Here is a 6,205-nt window from a genome sequence, read left to right on the forward strand (position 1 = left end):
TTATTTCCCAATTAAGACTTCCAACAATTGGTATCAGAGCATTGGTTCTCTTGAAAAATTCTAATAGCTTGGTGTAGACCTTATGGCAAGACATGTTGTCAATTAGTGCCAAAACACTTAGTCATTTTGTATGGTTATACTATTACCAAGAAGAACTAAGTAAACCATGTTAACCGTGTTAACCAAGAAAGTAGTGAGCAATGTCAACTAAGTTGATAGTATCTACCAAGTTGTTGTGTCAACTAAGTGTTTGATTTCAAGCAGTATCTACCAAGCTACCAAAGTAAATTGAGTCATCTTCACTCCCTGAGTGATCAATGTGAACCATGTGCATAGTGTTAATCCAATGCCACAACTGTCGAGTTCCATTGTGTTGCCTGTATGTCATCAAATCACCCGAGTGGATAATTGGACCTAAGTATCAGCATTGAGATGTCTTGGAAAATTATTGTTTGAAACTATTATGTAGCCAACTTGTTAATGCAATTATTTTGGATGGATATAAAAATAAGGTACTTTTATTATCCAAATGATTACAATGAATTGAAGAACATTAACAGAAGAAAATATGAAAGAACAAAGTAATTAGAAGGCTACAAGCAGTATACAGCAAAGGCAGAGACTCGTCTATCATAGTCAAGTGATTAGTTTACATCAAAGGATCTTATTCAACAAACCAAGTTGCACAACAAAGATCAATCCATCGATTCATCCTAACAGGTGCATTAGTAAAATCCTCTAATATGGTGGATCTAAAAGTCCTTTGTAGAAACTCCTAAAAAAGTACATACTTCATTATATTGTATAAATCTATTCACACGGTGGACCTAACGTTCCTACTTACTCTTAACCAAGTAGATCACCAGAAGTGATCAATTGTAAGCCCTAATAGGCCAACTTTATTACTGTAGTAGTGAAGCATTGTGGGTATCATCCCCATCCCAATTTTACCTTCTACTTGGAGGGTTTTAGGGTTACCAAATTCTATGTCAAATTGTTATGGTATTGTTACTTTATTACTTTATGTTCCACGTATGCAAATAGATTAGATATTATAATAAAGTGGGATTAAGTGAAAGAAGTTTTTAAGTGGTTCCTGATTCACACACACCCCCCCCCCCCCCCCAGTCACTTGGTCATCATTACATTTCCAAAAATTGGTATCAAAGAAAGGTTCTCTTATCAAAAGTTTAATATTTTGAGAGAAAATATTAGAAGCAATGAAAGTGTACAAGCTAGAGAAATCCATTGAGAATGACAAACTAGATCTACACTTGGCCATGGAACAAATCAAGAAACTGGAGAATCAACTCTCTCACTCCCTAAAAAGAAGAAAAGAGTTAGCAATAAAGATGAATGAAAATAAGTACACAAAAGAAAGAATTAAAGATATTTACAAAGAAAAAATTTCAAATGAAGTAGATGCAGCTAAAGAAGATCTACTTGGAAGGAACCTTATTCTGCAAGAAGAAGTCATAAAATTGAAAAGGGAACAAGAAATTCATCCAATCAAGATATGTAAAGTTATAGAATAGAAGAAGAGAGATGAAAATGAAAAAGAGATGGTAGATGAAGAAAAAATATTACTCAACACTAGACTAGGAGAAAAGGACAATGAAATCCACCAGCTCACACTACATCGGGAAGATGTGATAAATCAGCTGAATAGTGCAAATAAAAAGTCATCAATTTAAGGATAGAAAATGATAGACTAAAAAATGATCTTAGAGTAGAAAAAGAAACCAATGAAATAATTATGAGATCACAAGAAATCATGGACCAGTTGGTTGAAATATCTTAGAAAAGACATAAAGGAAAAGTAGGATTGGGCTACACTGAATTAGAAGAATCATCACAGCAAGGAGCTCAAAAGAACCAAAGGCCTACATGTAATCATTGTGGAAATTTAGGAAATACATCAAACAAATGTTGCAATAATGGAAATTCAAAGTTTGATGGTAAATGTCACAGTTGTAACAAGCATGGACACAGACCAAGTGAATGCATAGAGAAAACTATGTTTCAAGGAAAATGCTTCACATATAACAAACAAGGTCATAAATCTTCAAAGCATAGAACCAAAAAAAGGAATCCTACTGAACAGCTTGCTAAAGAAATCTTTAGTTGGGATTACAACACATGGTTCATATTTTATCTATGTGGTGAGTATGGACACACTAGAGCAAACCGAGTAAGGAATCACCTCAGGAAAAGAAACCCTACCAAGAGATGCTATGTGTGTAATAAAATTGGTCATTTAAGCAAGAACTATATGAATAGAGCTATAGTAGATACTAATTTTGAGAAAGGAAAGGAAAAGGTTACTAAAATCAAAACTCAGACTAATCAAAAATGGGTAAGGAATACTCCTAAAAGCTCAAGTCATGGTAATAAAGAATTTGGCACCCAAATGGTGAGTTGGGTGGAATAACCATCTTTGAACAAGGCATATAAGTTATCATGTACATCAATTCTAGATATGTAAGAATGTCCAAATCTGTATACTAGATGCACTGGGACAAGTCACGGTTTAACCGAGTTGGATCTCAGTTTTAACTAAGTTACTTATGCTTAACTAAATTAGGTCAGGTTGAATGGTCTTAATGAAACAAAGTTAGTTTTAGCCGAGCTTCTCTTTGATTAGTTCATGTTAAGAAAGTTTGAAGAACTAACCAAGCTATGACAGCTACTCTTATAAGTGATTTAAAGCCCTGGAGCAATTCAAAGTGAATTTGTTGAAGTTAAGTTGTAGCAAAGTTCATCTTCATCCACCAAGCATTATGGAAGCTTCATTGAGCACAAAGGTTAAGAAAGGTTCTGAAATGTTGTTGAAGAATGTGATTTGTGAAGCACTTCAATTAAAGTTATACCCTGTGATCACTAAAGAAAAGGACCCTGTGGGAGTACACTCACAAATTCCTCCAAAGGAATTCTTGATTCATGATATTCACACATTTTATCACTATTCTATTCAAGAATTAGGCACATTTAAGTTGAACTAGACGTATGAAGTTCTTTGTAAGAATGGAAACCTAAAACCTGAGCACAAACTTCTAAAGGTCCAGGGTTTGACCCACATTCTTCATATGCTTATGAATTTTCAAGTAAGGTGGAATAGGTATATTTTGAGCCATGTATATGACATGAACTTCTTGTTAGAGAAACTAGTTGAGATAACAAAGAAAGTGGTACACTGATTTACTGGGTATCCTATGCTTGATAGACCTAAGATTAGCAAAACCCTAGCTCAAGGTGAGTTGGAAAAGAAGATGCTAGCTAAGTGGGATGGAGATCAAGTTTTCTATTCATGTCATTGTACATAGTTCAAGCTGACTAAATAGTGTACCCTGTGAGGCAGTGTACTTGGCATTCAAAGTGGTCAAGAAAGATCTATCATTTGACCTCACCAAGTGGCAACTCATCCAATTGAGAAAGAATATGGAGAACATCTAAGAATCAATAAAATTTCTAAATCAAATCTTGAGATTCAAATTCCTAAAATCTTAAAAAGAGGAAAGAAAAGGTTAGAAAAACTTGAGAAGAAATTTTCCAAATCTAATTCCTCTCTCATGCTTATTGAGGGTAAAGGTGATAATGTAGAAGGGGAGAAGAAGAGGAATGTGATCAAGAAGAAGAAGAGGCAAAGGAACCCTCAAAGAAGAAGGCAAAGAAACCATCAAGGAAATTAGCAAGGTCTTCTACCCCTATGATTAGTGACACCAAGCCTAGAAAGCCAAAAAAGATATTGAGGCTTGATGATGATAATGATGAAGATGAAGATAACACTCCAATCATCTCTCTGAAGAAGCCCCCATCTACTTTTGAGAAACAAATAAAATCAATAATAGAAGGCATTGGAATGGTAGGATTCAAATTCTTTAAACATGATTCTAGAAATAAAGAGGAGCAAAAACATATTGAAGAGGCATTAGTAGAGAAAATGGCTAGATGGAAGTATGACCCCACTGAACTCAAAAAGAATGCTCCTAAAACCTTACTAAAATTTGTTTCTCATCATTGGGAAAATTTAGTCAAGATAGAGAAGGACATTAGAGAACAAACTCCTAGGAAGATAAGAAAAAATTCTCTGAGAAGGAAATAAAGGAGGCAATGTCTAAATATGAAAAGAATTAGACTCCTAGATTAAAAGCATTTCAATCTTTTTCAAAAAAATTTGAGGATGTTGTACAAGCCACATCTAATATGTGGAAAAAAAAATTGACCTAAAAGATGAGTGAGAGCTACCAGAGGTTCAAACTATTGAAGAGATTATTGAAGAGTCTGATCCTAAGAAAATTGCACTAGAGGTCATGGCATCTCTTCCAACCTCTCTGAACCAAGCACTCACTCCATCATGCTTCAAGTTAATTCTAAAGAGTTAAATGTATTTTAATTGAGTGATAAGGAGAAGAAATAAAATCTTTCATCTACCCTAGTAGTAATTGAGCAATTGGTTCTGACTTTTCTAGGGGAAAGCCTAACCGAGCAAGGAGAATAGGTAGTCAAGCTTCAACCAAGCATTGAAGAAAAGAGTGATGGAGGTAAGGGAAAAGAAACCATACTTTCATTATCTAGCAAGTTCAAATGTAAGGAAAAAAATTTTGATGACATTGACCTAGATGAAGACATTGTGTGATGAAGGGTGCTCCCCTTAATACCATAACCACATAATAGAAACAAAGAAACCATAGAAATGAGAGAACAAAATATGGACTTCTTATTTGTGCGAAAAATACAAAATTATAGTATTCACAAGTACAATATGCTAACCCACATGAGCACCTTCATTACAATAATCTGCAAGACAAGCTATGAAATATCACCTAGAGTTGTCCTAGACAATGTTCGAGCCTTTCTTAAATAGGCAATTTTATGCCGCCCAAGAAGGTTATAGATATTTAAACTTAATACCTAGGGTTGAAAGACCCTAACAAAACATATAGAGTTGGCCAGATACATCTTTGATAATTATTTTAGATATTTCAGCTAGCCCAACTTTGGAAGGCCATAACTCTCGAATTATTGCTATGATTGGCTATTATAACCACTTTTTGGAAACATCAGCTGCTAATCTATAGGCTCAAAATGGTGCAAGCACCTTTCCATCAAGTTTTTAGACCTCATCCAAGCACTCTAAGGCCTCCAACGGTGAGCCCAAAGATTTTTCTACAATTTTTTTCCACCAAAAATCTGTAATAACTTCTCCAGTACATAAGTTGGAGCAATGAGATTTTTATGGTAACCTTATAACTCTAAAATGAACCTTCCTGTAGAAAATGAGAACATTCTGAGCTCGTATGACAAAATTTTTTAAAGTATAAAGTTCCTATAAATAGTAACCACCCTGTCTACTAGTCCTTAATAAAATAGAAAAGACTAAAAAGAAAATATTTTTAGGTGATGCAAGATTGTTCTTACACCCAGGATGCTTGTGCATCAGACACCTAGGGTAATCTAAGAAGTGACCCTATCATGTATTAGGTGTTTAGAGGAAAACCAATTAACCTCCTCCTTTGCTAGCCATGATGAATCCTCTACTAGCCTCCCTTTCCATTTGACTAGATATTCCTCATAAATTTTGTTCTTGCTACTTTTGCCAATACGACTGTCTAGAATCTCCTCAATCTCCTTTGTAGTTGAACTAGCTACTAGAATACTCCGCTGCACTTCTGCAACTTCATCTCCATCACCTCCTTCATAATACTCTATCAATCTAAAATATTAAATACTAGTGTAATATTAAATTCAATAGGCAACTCCACTTCATAAGCATTTCCAGAATCATGCCTTTGCACTATCTTGCACGGTCCAAACGTCTTCATCTTCAGCTTATTATATGTACCCACTAGAAAATGCTCCTTTCTCAAATAAACCATGACTTATCTCTAATCTAAAATTTCTTATAACTCCTTTTCACATTTTCCTAAGCCTTATACTATGTATTCATATTTATGATGTTCTTCCTTTCCTCCTCATAGATGTTCTTCAAATGTTCAGCAAATTATTTTGCTTTAGCACTACTTATCTCTCCTTTATCCAACTTCCTCAATTTAAAAGCATTTCTGGGACTACTTCCATATACAATCTAGAATGGTGATTTACCAGTACTCCTATTGAAAAAATTATTATATGAAAATCTTTCTTGTGGTAAAATCATATCCCATCCTTTTGGCTTGTCTCCAACCAAAAATCTCAACAAGTTTCC

Source organism: Cupressus sempervirens, chromosome 8 (genome assembly GCF_028749045.1).
Source record: "Cupressus sempervirens isolate cs-2001-9-10 chromosome 8, ASM2874904v1, whole genome shotgun sequence".
Lineage (NCBI taxonomy): Eukaryota > Viridiplantae > Streptophyta > Pinopsida > Cupressales > Cupressaceae > Cupressus > Cupressus sempervirens.